We start from the raw sequence: 15,000 nt of genomic DNA, 5'->3' as shown, positions 1-15,000 counted from the left end.
AGGGCAGTAATTTGGAGCTTGCTCCTTTCTCTCCACGCATCGACCTAGCATTGCAGTGCCGCTGGGAACGGTGCACTCTGTTCTTACCTTGTGAAAACCAAACACTCAAACAATTGTCGCGTATCAAAGTGAATTCTACACTGGCTCAATGAAACTGAGGGTAACGGACTGGCACAACAAGTGTGTGAAACCGCTCTGATGGCTCACTGCTTAGTAGCGTGACCATGCGGGGTCACAATGAGCTTGAACTGGATTCAAATTGAGTTAGAAGCGTTTGTCAAGAATGGAAACTTGCTTTCACTCAAGACCTTCTGGGAGACTTGGTGGAAACCAGAGTCAGCATTTTGGAGCGAATGTAAGTGGTTCAGGGATGTATTGTAGGCAGGCTTAAAGCCAATCACAGTAGTCAGGGCAGGAGGTAATAAAGACGTGTATAATTTTGGTTGGCAGATGGGGGCGGGTTGGGAATGTTGCATACTGGGATCTGACATGCGGAAAGCAAGAGGCCTACCGTGAAGGTGGTGACTGTGACCGAGAGCTCCTCTGCTGCTCTCCAACGAGGCCATGCTGACTCTGGTTTCTCTTCATAGCACAAGTCTCGCCTTTTACTAAAGACTTCCGTGGAGAGGAACAAACATGAGTTGAGATATATTTTGGCAGGCTTTGCTGTATGGCTGAGCCTTATAAGTGTGAAAAGTCAAAGGCTGTCTAGGTCAGAAATCAAGCGCCTGAAGGAAGCTAGGCGGAGGTGATAAGCAGCAGCCATTGTTATGCACACCTACGAGCGGGGTACACAACAAGTGAGTTTGTGCCAAGAGCTTAGCGTGGACATCCAACACTTGGGGCTTATCGCTTCTGATTTAGCTTAGATCAAGTGTAGTATCTGTTCTTATCAGTTTAATATCTGATATGTCCTCTATATAGGACTACATATTAAGCAGATTTTGGCATGAGGGGAGGAAATTTGGAGCTTGCTCCTTTCTCTCCACGCATCGACCTAGCATTGCAGTGCCGCTGGGAGCGGTGCACTCTGTTCTTACCTTTGAAAACCAAACACTCAAACAATTGTCGCGATATCAAAGTGAATTCTACACTGGCTCAATGAAAGTGAGTAAGCCTGGCACACACAAGTATGTGAAACCGCTCTGATGGCTCACTGCTTAGTGACGTGACCATGCAGGAGGTCACAATGAGCAGCTGGATTCCAATTGAGTTAGAAGCGTTTGTCAAGAATGGAAACTTGCTTTCCTCAAGACCTTCTGGGAGACTTGGTGAGAGGCCAGAGTCAGCATTTTGGAGCGAATGTAAGTGGTTCAGGGATGTATTGTAGGCAGGCTTAAAAGCCAATCACAGTAGTCAGGGCAGGAGGTAATAAAGGCGTGTATAATTTTGGTTGGCAGATGGGGCGAGGTTGGGAATGTTGCATACTGGGATCTGACATGCGGAAAGCAAAGGCCTACCGTGAAGGTGGTGACTGTGACCGAGAGGCTCCTCTGCTGCTCTCAACAGAGGCCATGCTGACTCTGGTTTCTCTTCATAAGCACAAGTCTTTCGCCTTTTACTAAAGACTTCGTGGAGAGGAACAAACATGAGTTGAATATATTTTGTGAGGCTTTGCTGTATGGCTGAGCCTTGATGAGTGTGAAAAGTCAAAGGCTGTCTAGGTCAGAAATCAAGCGCCACAAAGGAGAGCTTGGGCGGAGGTGATAAGCGCAGCCATTTGTTGCTTGCACCTACGACCCAGGGGTACCACAACAAGTGAGATTTGTGCCAAGAGCTTGGCGTGGACATCCAACATGAACATAGCCTACATACATGCCTGCTGCGGCCTTTTTGGCTAAGATTGATTGGAGAGACGGAGACAAAGCAACAAAGAAGGAACACAATCGACACAAAAGATGACCAAGGACAGACAAGCCCAAAGGTTGGGGGTGAGGTTACGATACGCTTCCAGGTGGAGACCAGTGGAGAAGACTTATGATGTGTCGAGACTGGTTCTGCAAAAGGTGCATCATGGAACAACTGAGTCTGAAGGTCGAAGATGTGTGCTGTCAGTGGAACCAGCCAGAAAAAGCCTTCGACGTTACACTGGTAGCGGGATGTGTATTCAAGAGTGGCTGAAGCCTGTAAGAAGGAGGCTGAGAAAAGATTCATGGCTGATTTAAGATCCTGAACCTGGACAGACCAAATTTCAGAGCAGTCACGGTGCACACTTACAACCCCTTCGTCACCGACCGGCACTAGCTGCTTTTTGGGGACAGCACGGAGAGTGGTGACTAGTGCTGCAGTGTCAAAAAGACACGAGGATTCTGGACAGGAAGAAGGCAGTTTTCAGGTGCTGCTGGAGCCCTGACCAGGGTCCTGGAGGACTGAAGCATCCACCGCTCTTTTCAGCCTTGGCGGGATCTTGATTTACCTGTTTTGCCAGCAGCCAAGCGTTCTGTCAGCGTTGCCGACAGTCTGGCCATACAGGAGGCAGGCTGTTCCGGAGCCTGCTGCCGTACCTGTGGCCAAGAGGCCATGAGGCCAAGGAACTGCAGGGCCCAAGGCCTGTCATGGATGTGGGGACTAGGCCATCTGTCCCGCAACTGCTAGCCGAAGGAGGACCTTCGCGGAAGTGGCCCAGTCCTGGAAGCGAAAGCCAAGGATCCCAGGAATGGGACCCGTGCCTGCAGAATGGCTCAAGCGCCAATACAGGCAGAGCCAGCAACGGATCTTAAGGGGGAACAGAGGCCCCCTGGAGAAAGGAGGAACAACCGGAAGGAGCCACTGGGGATATGGCCCAGTGCCCGTGACCATGCATGATTTCCCTCCCATCGCCCAGGTCACACCAGGAGGTCAAGAGGGAGCACGGAAAGGATCGCGAGCTTTGGGAGGCGGGAAGACAATTAGAGCGGAGAGAGAGTAAGGGAGGGGTGCAGTAAAAATCAAGAGGGGAGGCTTAGCGGACAGAGGGACAGGACCAAGAGAGAGGCTGATGAGTAGGATGGATGGGGAGTAGGGCGAAGAAGGGCTGCAGAGGGAGGGAGGACATTCCACCATCGGCTCCCTTCTCTTGGTCCCTGTCCCTGCTGATATAGCCCCCTCCCGCTTCCTGGTGTCTTCCCTCAGCCTGCGATCCTCCGTGCCCCTCTTGGAGGTGAGTGAACCTGGGTGATGAGGCTCCTCTTGACCTGGCTCATATCCCCAGTGGCCCTTTCGGTGTTCCTGCTCAGGGGGCCATCTGTTCCCCCTTTGCATCGGTGCTGTCTACCTGTTGTGCGAGCCATTCCTGCGAGCAGCATTCCTGGATCGCCCAACTCCGTACTCCGTGAACGGCGCTCTGAAGGTCCTCGCCGACTGGTGCCGAGCTGTTCGATCGGCCCGGTCCGTGACGGGCGCAGGCCCGTGCGGTCTTTGACAACGCGGCCGCAGGCCTGAACTCCGGAACGGCCTGCCTCTGTATCGGCGAACTGCGGCGCCGACACAGGCGCGTTTGCCTCTGATGGCCGCGTCCCCATAGCGGTGGACTTCTTCATCCTCAGGACACCTTCTGGGTCAGGGTTCAACAGCACCTGAGCTCCTGTCCAGAGTCCCCTCAAATGTCTTTAGATACCAGCACTGATGCCTCCTCATCACTATCCCAAAAGCAGCTAATCTTCAGTCGTGGCCAGCCTAGTGTGCACGTGACCCGTTCTGAGGCTGGTCTGTCAGGTTCAGGGTCTTGTGGCCGGCCATGGCAACCTCCCTTTCACGAGGCTTCCAGCCCTTGAATACACATCCTCGCTTACCAGTGGCGGCGTCGAAGAGCTTTGGCACGGATTCCCTTGAATTACAGTATCTTGAACCTTCAGACTTTCGGTATTCCCATGATGACCTTTGCAGAGCGTCTGCCGACATCATAAATTCCTCCGCTATTCCACTAGCGGCGTGTGCCTCACCCCAACCTTTGAGCTTGTCTGAGGTCACTAGTCATGCTTTAATGCGATTTGTTAGCTTTGTCTCCGTCTCAATCCCCAATCTTAGCCAAAAGGCGAGAAGCGATAAGCCCGAAGTGTTGGATGTGCGCCCATGCTTGGCGCAAATATCCTTGTTATGTGCCGGTCGTGAGTGTGCCAATGGCTGCTGCTGCGCCTCTTAAGCAAATTGTGATTCTGACCTGGGCAACTGCTGACTTCTCTGTTCATAAGGCTCAGCCTGCAACGAAACCTATCAAAAATATTCAGCTTCATGTTGTTCTCTCCACGGAAATGTGGCGGAGCACCCGGCATTATGAAGAGAGCCAGAGTCAGCATGGCCCTCTGTTGAAGCATGAAGGTATCTGTCTAGGTCTGACACCACCTTCCTGTGGGCCTCTCTTTGCTTTCACTGTGGGTGTGCTCTGGCATTAATCTGTAACCAACGTACTCTGCCTGACTACTGTGACCAACTTTTAAGCCTGCCTAACAATAAATCCTGAACCACATTCGCTCCAAATGCTGAACAAATCTCCCAGAAGGTCTTGAGTGAAGCAAGTTTTCCATTCTTGACAAGCTTCTAACTCAATTGCCGTCAATTCAAAGCTCATTATGACGATGCGTAATGCGTCATAACAGTGAGCCATCAAGCGATTTGTGTGTGTGGCGTGCCTAGTGATGTGGAATTAAAAGCGATGCGGCGACAACAGTTCATTTGGAGATGACGTTTTCTACAAAGGCAAGAACAGAGTGCTGGTTAGTAATCTGCTGGAGCCGTGCGTGAGAAGAAGAACAAGCTCCAAATTTCTGCCCGTCTAGCAGCCTGTAGTCCTCATATAGAGGACATATCAGGTATTAAACTGATAGGCAGATACTACTTGACTTAACCAGAAGCGATAAGCTAGTGTTGGAATGTCCCCTTAGCTGACAAATCTCATGACAATGGTACCCCAACAAATGTCATATGGCATGTACTGCATATCACCCAAGCTCTCGCTGCAAGCATTCTGACCTGGGCAACAACTGACTTTTCACAATTTCATAAGGCTCTGTAAAAGCCTGCCAAAATATATTCGGCTCATGTTGTTCTCTCCGCGAAGTCTTTCAGTAAAGGCGAAGACATATGAAGAGAAACCGGAGAGTCGCTGCCCTGTTAAGCTCTCGTCGTCTGCGCAGCTTCGCGATAATTTCTTTCCGCATGTCCTTCCCGGTATGCGGCATTCGACCGCCCTCTGCCAACCAAATTATCTGCGTCTTTATTACCTCCTGCCCCTGTTTGTGATTGGCACAAGCCTGCTTACAAGCAATCCTGAACCCTTGCATTCGCTCCCAAAATGCTGACTCTGAATTTCTCACCAGAGCATCTCCAGACGTCTTGACAGTTTCCATTCTTGACAAATGCCTGGCAGAATCCCGGTTCAAGCTTCATTAATGACCCCGTGCGTAATCACGTCGCAAGCAGTGAGCCAAAACGATTTCCTATTATTGATTACCTCAGTTTCATTGAGCCAGTGTAGAGGTCACTTTGATACGCGTGTCTTGAATATTGGTACCACAAGCAGAACAGAGTGCGCAAAGGATTAATCTCTGGAGAGGAACGAAGCTCCCAATTACTGCCTCATGTAAATCTGCTTGTCAGTCACTCACGTAGAGGACATATCAGATATTAAACCTGATAAAACAGATACTACATGATCTGGCAAAAGGCGGCGGCGATAAGCCCCAGAGCGTGTTGAATGTGCGTAACTCTTCAACAAATCTCACTAATGTGCCAGACCAAATGAGCAATGTAATGGCTGCTGCTCTCCGCCGAAGCTGCCAGCTGTGGCAACATTCTAGCGCGGCTTTCGAGGCTTCCGCCAGGCTCGGCCATGCAGCATATATTCAACTCATGTTTGTTCCTCTCCGCGAGTCAGCAAAGAGCGGACAGCCGATATGAAAAGACGGTCGGCGCGGCCCTGCGACCTGCCGATGCAATCGCCACTTCGCGACAATTTCTTGCTCGCGTAATGATACGGTATGCAACGTTTCCCAGCCAGCTATAACTGGTATGCGTCTTTGCGCATAAACTGTTACTGTGGGCGTAACCTCAGCCTGCTGCTCGTCATCCTGAACCCTTACATTCGCTCCAAATGCTGACTCTGGTTTCTCACCAAATCTCCAGAAGAGTCTTGATGAAAGCAAGTTTCCATTCTTGTGCTTATGTTGGAATCAATTCAACTTCATTGTGACCCGTGCGCATCACTAAGCAGTGAGCCATCGAAGCAGTTTCACACGCTGGCCAATGTGCCAGGCGTTACGTTTCATTGAGCCAGTGTAGAAATTCACTTTATCTGTGACAATGAGTGTTTGGTTTTCACGAGTGCCGTTCCACAGCGGCACTGGCACTAGGTGTGCGTGGAAAGAAGAATTACTGCCCCTCATGCAAAAATCGCTTATCTCATAGTCCTCATATGAGACATATCGAATAAACTGATGAAACGAATACTTACACTTGATCTGTCAAAAGGCTGAGAAGCGCGACAGCGCCCAAGTATTGGATTACGCCAACTCGCGGCACAAACCGCTGTTTAAGATGCCGCCGTGGGTGTGCATAACAATGGCTGCGCGCTATCCTCATGGCTCTCGCTGTGGCGCTTGATTTCTGACCTGGGCTGTCTTTGACTTTCACATTTCATAAGGCTCGGCCATACAGCGAAAACTGCAAATATCTTCAACTATGTTTATTCTCTCGCAGTCTTTAATCAAAAGAGAAGATTTAACAAATTGAAAGAAGCAGAATAACGATGGCCCTCTGTTGAAGCAGCAGAAGAACCTCTCGTCACCGTCTGCCTTCACCCAACAGGCTCTGCTCCTCTCAAGTCCAGTATGCAACATTCCCAGCCCTTTACATCTGCCAGCCAGGTGCCGTCTTTGGCGCTACTGACTACTGTGATGGCTGCCTCGCTGGCATCCCTGAACGCACATTCGCTCAATAACGACTCTGTTTCTCCTCTCCCAGAAAATGTGATGGCTTAAAATTTCCATTCTTGGCAAACGCTTCTAGTAATTGAATCATTCATTGTGTTTCGCGTGCATGTGCGTCGCTGGCACTGATGTCAAGCAGTTTCCGCCGGGCCAATTTCATTGAGCCAGTGTGAAGTCGCACGATGCGCGTGTTTAATGTTCTGCAAACGGGCAGAGTGCCGTTCAGCGACACTCTCAATCTTAGATGTGAAGACGAAGCTCCCACTGCCCCATGCCAAGATATCTGCTTATCTCAGTCTCATATGAGACATATCGAATATTAAACTGATAGAGGCTACAGATGTACTACACTTGATCTTAGCCAAAAGGCGAAGAAGCGACAAGCCTGAGTGGATGCTCGCGTGCATCTGACACAAATCTCCTTGTTGTGTGCTTGCGTCGTGAGTGTGCATGGCTGTAACGCTGCTATCAAGCTCCCTGTGGCGCTTATTCTGACCTAGGTAACTCTTGTTTCTATTTCATAAGGCACTCAGCCATGTAAAACTGCCAAATATATTCAACTCATGTTTGTTCTACAAGGCGTAAAAGGCAGACTAATGCGTTATGAAACCAAGAGTCAGCATGGCCCTCTGTTGGAAGAAGGCCTCTCGGTCTGATCACCATGACGAGACTCTGCTCAGATGCATGCAATATTCCCAACCCGCCCATCTGCCAACCAGAGCCATACACGTCTTTATTACGCCACTGCCCCTGACTTCTGTGATTGACTTTAAGCCACTGCCTAAACAGCTACATCCCTGGTGTCCTCCAAATGCTGACTCCTGATTTCACCAGTCTCCCAGAAGATGTGATGTGGTTTCCATTCTTGACCTTCTAACTGGTGGAATCAGTTCAAGCTGTGACACCCCGTGCATGGTCACGTCACTAAGCAGTGAGGCCTTTTTTTCACGCTTGTGTGTGCCAGGCATTACCTCAGTTTCTGGTCACTTTTGATACGCGAGCAATTGTTTGAGGTGTTTGGTTTCTGAGTGGGGCTGAAGTGCACCGGATTCCCAGCGACACTGTGTCGTGCGTGGTAAAGAACGAAGCTCAATTGCCCCTCGTACCTGTGGTCCTCATATGAAGAGGACATATCAGATATTAAACTGATAAGGCAGATACTACACTTGATCTTAGCCAAAGGCCGAGCCTTAGTGATGAATGTGCGCTGCTTCGGCTGGAAACTGTTATGATACCCCGACCAAATGGCAATATAACAATGGCCATAACATCCTCCGCTCCTTTGGCGCTTGTTCTGACCTGGGCCTTCTTTGACTTTCACAATTTCATAAGGCTTTCAGCCATCCCAAAGCCTTATATTTATTCACCTCTCCGCGAGTCTTTGAAAAGGCGAAAACTATGCGTTGAAGAAGAAACCAGAGTCAGCAATCTAACGGAGAGGCGAAGGCTCGATCTGCGCTCGCGATGAGCCTCTCTTGCTCATGTCCCATGCAATATTCCCAACCGCCCCATCTGCCAACCAAAACCAACACGCGTCTTCCTCCTGCCTGACCTGTGATTGGCTTTAAGCTACTGCCTAGCTGAACCCGCATTCGCTCAAATGCTGACCAGTTTCTGAAATCCCAGAAGATGCGAGTGGCAAGTTTCCATTCTTGACACAAACGCTTCACTTCAATTTGGGAATCAGTTCTTCATTATGACCGATGCATATAATCCCGTCTTAAGCTGTCGCTCAGCGGCAGTTTCACACGCTTGTGTGCCAGCCTCGGTTTCATTGAGCCGGTAATAGAAGTCGCGCGATACGCGGTGGTGTTTTGGTGACGGTTTTCTGCAGGCCAGAACAGAGTGCGTTTAGCGACTGTGCGGAGCCGACCGTGGAGAAAGGAACAGCTCCTACCTTTCATGCCAAATGCTTAATATCTCATATGAAAGGACATATCGAATATTAAACTGATAAGAGCAGATACTACACTTGATCTTGGCCAAGGCGAAGCGGTAGTGTCACGCCAAGCTCTTGTGAAAATCACTGTTGTGGTACCCCAGAACCAAATGGGTATTGCATGGCAATGACGCCCTTCCGCCCAAGCTCTCGCTGTGGCGCTTATTTCTGAACAGCTCTTTGACTCTGGTCATAAGGCTCAGCCATACATTGCAAATATTCAGCTTTCATGTTTGTTCTCGCAGTCTTTTAGTAAGGCGAACTGTGCGTTATGAAAACAAGTCAGCATGGCCTGTTGGAGGCGGCGGAAGGAAGCCTCTCGGTGCAGTCACCTTCACGGCTCAGGCCTCTCTTTGCTTTCGCGTAATCGATCTGATGCGGCATTCCCAACCCGCCATCTGCCAACCAAAAGTGATCTTTATTACCTCCTGCCCTGACTGTGATTACCCAAGCCTGCCACAAGCAATACATCCCTGAACCACTTACATTCGCTCCAAACTCTTGACTCTGATTTCTCTGAAGTCTCAGAAGATCAACAGTGAAGCAGAGTTTCATTCTTGACTGGCATTCTGTTTGGGAATCAGTTCAAGCTTTTCATTGTGACCCCTGACTCGCATCGCTAAACGATGAAACCGTCAGCTTGTGTGTGCTGCCCTCAGTTTCATTGAAGCCAGTGTAAATTCGCACGTGCGCGACAATTGTTTAGTGTTGGTTTCTACAAGGTAGAGCAGAGTGCACCCGTTCAGCGGCGCTGCAATGCTGGTCGATGCGTGGAGAAGAACGAAGCTCCCAAATGCCCCTCATGCCAAATCTGCTTAATGTGGTCTCTTATGAAAGGACATATCGATATTAAACGATGAAGTGAATACACTTGATCTTAGCCAAAAGGCGACGCAAGCCCAAGTCATTGGATAATGTCCGCTCTTGTGCAAATCTTCGCTTTGTGTGACGCGATTAGAAGCGGAAGTGTGCATGGCTGGCTGCTTGTCTGCATGGCACTACTCCTTCATTGACGCTTGTTCTGACACAGACGCTCTTTATTTCGCAATTTCATAAGGCTCAGCCATACAACAAGCCTGTATATTCAACTCATGTTCTCTCCGCGAAATCTTTAGTAAAGCGAAGTTGTGCGTATGAGAGAGCCAGAGTCAGCATGGCCCTCTGTTGAGAGGAAGCAACGAAAGAAACTCATTCACAGTCACCACCTTCACGGTAGTGCTTTGCTTTCACATGTCGGAAAAATCTGGCATTCCCAACTCGCCCCATCTGCCAGCAAAAAATTATACACGTCTTTATTACTCCTGCCTGACTACTGTGATTAGCTTTTAAGCCTGCTAAACAATACATCCCTGAACACTTACATTAACCCAAAATGCTGACTCTGGTTTCTCACCAAGTCTCCCAGAAGGTCTTGAGTGAAAGCAAGTTTCCATTTCTTGACAAACACTTCTAACTCAATTCAGCTCATTGTGACCCGCGGTAATCGCGTCGCTGAGCCATCGGAAATGATTTCACGCTTGTGTGTGCCGAGCGTTTCGGTTTCATTGAGCCGGTGTAAATTCGCACGACGCAGCGATGTTGATGTTTGGTTTTCTGGTAAGGGCGAGTGCACCGTTCCCAGCGACCGATGCGTGAAGAGAACAGCTCAGAATTTCTGCCCTCGTACCAAATACTGGCAATATGTAGTCCTCGCCTCGAAAGAACATGTCAGTATTAAACGACAGGCGAATGCTACGCGATCTTAACCAGGCCAGGCAAGCCCCAGTGTTGGATGTCCGCATGGCTAATTGCCCGGCCGTGAGTATTACTGCTGCTGCTTCACCTCGTAAGCTTCTCGCTTTAATGGCGGCTATTTCTGACTTTGACTTTCACAATTTCATAAGGCTCAGCCGCAACGAAGCCTGCAAACTCTCATCTATCTTTGTCCCTGCTCGCGAGTCTTTTATTAGCCGAAAAGATTTTGCAATGATTATGGTATACAACATTCCCAACCGCCCCCATCTACCAACCAAGTATACGTAATGCTATTACCTCTGCTGACTGCCAATGATCCAACTTTTAACCTGCCCACATCCTGAACCCTTGCATTAAGCTCCATCACAATTTGCAAATCTCCCAGAAAGATGTGATTAACAGACGTTCCATTCTTATGGCAGCTTCACAACTCAGTGTACGTCCAGTTCAAGCTTCATTGTTCCGTGCATGTCCGTCATAAGCAGTGAGCCATCAGGCGATTTCACACGCTTTATTATTGCCCGAACGTACCTCAGTTTCATTGAGCCAGTGTAGATTCACTGACTGCGCGACAATTGTTTGGTGGCTGGTTTTCTACAAGGCTGGGGAGTGCACCGTTCCCAGCGGCTGCAGTGCTAGGTCGATGCGTGGAGAGAAGGCAAGCTCCAGAATTTGCCTGTGCAAAATCTAGCCCAATATATGGTCCTCATATGAGGACATATGAATGTCAGCTGATAAGAACAGATACTACCTATGATCTTAGCCAAAAGGCCGAGAAGAGCGATAAGCCCCAAGTGTTGGATGTCACGCCCAAGCTCTTGGCACAAAATCTCACTTGTTGGTACCCGTTCGTAGGTGTGCGTAACAATGGCTGCTGCTTATCACCTCGCCCAAGCTCTCCTTGTTGGCGCTTGATTTCCTGACCTAGACAGCTCTTTGACTTTTCACAATTTCATAAGGCTCAGCCATACAGCAAAGCCTGCCAAAATATATTCAACTCATGTTGTCCCTCACGGAAGTCTTTAGTAAAAGCGAAAGACATGCGTTATGAAGAGAAACCAGAAGTGGCATGGCCCTGTTGGAGGCAGCAGAGGAGCCTCTCGGTCCTGATCACCACCTTCACGGTAGGCCTCCTCTTTGCTCGCATGTCAGATCCCAGTATGCAACATTTCCCAGCCCGCCCCATCTGCCAACCAAAATTATACCGTCTTTATTACCTCCTGCCTGACCTGTGATTGGCACCAAGGCCTGCTAAAACAGCCATACAGAGCCACTTACATTTTCGCTCCAGTATGACTCCTGGTTTCTCACCAAGTCTCCCAGAAGGTCTTGAGTGAAAGCAAGTTTCCATTCTTCGACAAACGCTTCCTAACTCAATTTGAATCAGTTCAAGCTCATTGTGACCCCGTGCATGGTCCGTCACTAAACAGTGAGCCATCAGGCGGTTTCACACGCGTGTGCCAGGCCGTTACCTCAGTTTCATTGAGCCAGTGTAGAATTCACTTTTTGATACGCGACAATTGTTTGAGTGTTTGGTTTCTACAAGGTAAGAACAGGTGCACCGTTCCCAGCGCTGCTGCAATGCTGGAGTCGATGCATGGAGAGAAGACAAGCTCCAAATTGTACCCCCTCATGCCAAAAATCTGCTTAATATACTTAGTCCTCATATAGAGGACATATCAGATATTAAACTGATAAGAACAGATACTACCTTGATCTTAGCCAAGGCCGAAGCGATAAGCCCCAAGTGTTGGATGTCCACGCCAAGCTCTTGGCACAAATCTCACTTGTTGTGGTACCCCGTTCGTAGGTGTGCCAACAATGACTTAACTTGCTTATCACCTCAAAAGCTCTCCTTTGTGGCGCTTGATTTCCTGACCTAGACAGCTCTTTGACTTTTCACAATTTTCATAAGGCTCAGCCATACAGCAAAGCCTGCCAAAAATATATTCAACTCATGTTGTTCCTCTCACGGAAGTCTTTAGTAAGGCAGAAAGACTTGTGCGTTATGAAGAAACCAAGTCAGCATGGCCCTCTGTTGGAGAGCAGCAGAGGGAGCCTCTGTGATCCTGATCACCACCTTCACGGTAGGCCTCTCTTTGCTTTCCCACATGTCAGATCCCAGTATGCAACATTCCCAACCCCGCCCCCCATCTGCCAACCAAAATTATACCGTCTTTATTACCTCCCTGCTAGCTTCTGTGATTGGCTTAAGCCTGCCTAAACAATACATCCCTGAACCACTTACATTCGCTCAAATGCTGACTCTGGTTTCTCACCAAGTCTCCCAGAAGGTCTTAGTGAAAGCAAGTTTCCATTCTTGACAAGCGCTTCTAACTCGAGATTTGGGAATCCAGTTCAAGCTCTTCAGCGACCCACGTGCATGGTCACGTCACTGAAAGCAGTAGGCCATCAGAGCAGTTTCACACACTTGTGTGTGCCAGGCCATTACCTCAGTTTCATTGAGCCAGTGTAAATTCACTTTTGATACGCGACAATTGTTTTTAGTGTTTGGTTTTCTACAAGGTAAGAACAAGAGTGCACCGTTCCCAGCGGCACTGCAGTGCTAGGTCGATGCGTGGAGAGAAAGGAGCAAGCTCCAAATTACCCCTCATGCCCAAAAATCTGCTTAATATGTAGTCCTCATATAGAGGACATATCAGATATTAAGCTGATAGAACAGAATCTCTGTGATCTTGGCCAAAGGCCGAGACGGCCCCAAGTGTTGGATGTCCACGCCAAGCTCTTGGCACAAATCTCACTTGTTGCTTGGTACCCCGTTCGTAGGTGTGCATAACAATGCCTTATCACCTCAGCAAGCTCTCCTTTGTGGCGCTTGATTTCCTGACCTAGACAGCTCTTTGACTTTTCACAATTTCATAAGGCTCAGCCATACAGCAAAACCTGCCAAAAATATATTCAACTCATGTTTGTTCCTCTCCACGGAAGTCTTTAGTAAAGCGAAGACTTGTACGTTGAAGAGAAACCAGAGTCAGCATGGCCCTCTGTTGGAGAGCATGAGGAGCCTCTCAGTCTGATCACCACCTTCACGGTAGGCCTCTCTTTGCTTTCCGCATGTCAGATCCCAGTATGCAACATTCCCAACCGCCCCCATCTATGACAAAATTATACACGTCTTTGTACCTCCTGCCCTGACTACTGTGATTGGCTTTTAAGCCTGCTAGCAACCCATCCTGAACCACTTACATTCGCTCCAAAATGCTGATGGTTTCTCACCGAAGTCTCCCAGAGGTCATTGAGGGTTCCATTCTTGACAAGCGCTTCTAACTCAATTTGGAATCCAGTTCAAATATTGTGACCAGAGTGCATGGTCACGTCACTAAGCAGTGAGCCATCAGAGCGGTTCACACTTGTGTGTGCCAGACCGTTACCTCAGTTTCATTGAGCCAGTGTAAATTCACTTTACGATACCGACAATTGTTTGAGTGTTTGGTTTTCTACAAGGTAAGAACAGAGTGCACCGTTCCCAGCTGACACTGCAATGCAGGTCGATGCGTGGAGAGAAAGGCAAGCTCCAAATTACTGCCCCTCATGCCAAAAATCTGCTTAATATGTAGTCCTCATATAGAGGGACATATCAGATATTAAACTGATAAGAACATACTACACTTGATCTTAGCCAAAAGGCCGAGCGATAAGCCCCAAGTGTTGGATGTCACGCCAAGCTCTGGCATAAATCTCACTTGTTGGTACCCGTTGTTTAGGTGTGCATAACAATGGCTGCTGTATCACCTCCGCCCAAGCTCTCCTTTGTGGCGCTTGATTTCTGACCTAGACAGCTCTTTGACTTTCACAATTTCATAAGGCTCAGCCATACAGCAAAGCCTGCCAAAATACTCCTTCAACTCATGTTTGTTCCTCTCCACGGAAGTCTTTAGTAAGGCAGACTTGTGCGTTATGAAGGCAAGTCAGCATGGCCCTCTGTTGGAAACAGCAGAGAACCTCTCAGTCACAGTCACCACCTTCACATTGAAGCCTCTCTTTACTTTCCATATGTCGATCCCAGTATGCAACATTCCCAGCCCGCCCCATCTACCAGCAAAATTATAAAATAACATTAACTCCTGCCTGACTACTGTGATTGGCTTTTAAGCCTGCCTAAACAATACATCCCTGAACCACTTACATTCGCTCCAAAATGCTGACTCTGGTTTCTCACCAGTCTCCCAGAAGGTCAGGTGAAAGCAAGTTTCCATTCTTGACAAACGCTAACTCAATTTGGAATCCAGTTCAAGCTCGACGACCGTGCATGGTCGTCACTTTAAGCAGTAGTCATCAGAGCGGTTTCACCTTGTGTGTGCCAGGCCGTTACCTCCAGTTTCATTGAGCCAGTGTAATTCCTTTTGATACGCGACAATTGTTTGAGTGTTTGGTTTTCTACAAGGTAAGAACAGCAATACGTAG

At 48.7% G+C, this 15,000-nt stretch overlaps 6 non-coding genes and 5 pseudogenes across 6 annotated transcripts; 3 read left to right on the top strand and 8 right to left on the bottom strand.

The window, feature by feature from the left end:
• Positions 1-568: 568 nt before the first annotated feature.
• On the top strand, positions 569-677 carry LOC124853873. The gene has a single exon (XR_007034204.1). It is a non-coding gene; the product is annotated as a U5 spliceosomal RNA (small nuclear RNA).
• Positions 678-848: 171 nt separating this feature from the next.
• On the top strand, positions 849-1,034 carry LOC124852822. Its single transcript, XR_007033244.1, has one exon. It is a non-coding gene; the product is annotated as a U2 spliceosomal RNA (small nuclear RNA).
• Positions 1,035-1,518: 484 nt separating this feature from the next.
• On the top strand, positions 1,519-1,631 carry LOC124853589. Its single transcript, XR_007033929.1, has one exon. It is a non-coding gene; the product is annotated as a U5 spliceosomal RNA (small nuclear RNA).
• Positions 1,632-7,178: 5,547 nt separating this feature from the next.
• LOC124853146 lies at positions 7,179-7,283 on the bottom strand (annotated as a pseudogene).
• Positions 7,284-8,013: 730 nt separating this feature from the next.
• LOC124853122 lies at positions 8,014-8,091 on the bottom strand (annotated as a pseudogene).
• Positions 8,092-11,179: 3,088 nt separating this feature from the next.
• Positions 11,180-11,360, bottom strand: LOC124853088 (annotated as a pseudogene).
• A 766-nt stretch (positions 11,361-12,126) lies between these two features.
• On the bottom strand, positions 12,127-12,313 carry LOC124852988. Its single transcript, XR_007033401.1, has one exon. It is a non-coding gene; the product is annotated as a U2 spliceosomal RNA (small nuclear RNA).
• A 180-nt stretch (positions 12,314-12,493) lies between these two features.
• On the bottom strand, positions 12,494-12,600 carry LOC124854049 (annotated as a pseudogene).
• Positions 12,601-13,108: 508 nt separating this feature from the next.
• LOC124853032 lies at positions 13,109-13,294 on the bottom strand. The gene has a single exon (XR_007033438.1). It is a non-coding gene; the product is annotated as a U2 spliceosomal RNA (small nuclear RNA).
• A 168-nt stretch (positions 13,295-13,462) lies between these two features.
• LOC124853926 lies at positions 13,463-13,570 on the bottom strand (annotated as a pseudogene).
• A 476-nt stretch (positions 13,571-14,046) lies between these two features.
• Positions 14,047-14,232, bottom strand: LOC124852993. The gene has a single exon (XR_007033406.1). It is a non-coding gene; the product is annotated as a U2 spliceosomal RNA (small nuclear RNA).
• Positions 14,233-15,000: the final 768 nt, after the last annotated feature.

Source organism: Hippoglossus stenolepis, chromosome 10, assembly GCF_022539355.2.
Source record: "Hippoglossus stenolepis isolate QCI-W04-F060 chromosome 10, HSTE1.2, whole genome shotgun sequence".
NCBI classification, from domain to species: Eukaryota; Metazoa; Chordata; class Actinopteri; order Pleuronectiformes; family Pleuronectidae; genus Hippoglossus; species Hippoglossus stenolepis.
The sequence above is the reverse complement of the archived record's forward strand: the minus strand, read 5'-3'. Positions and strand labels throughout refer to the sequence as shown.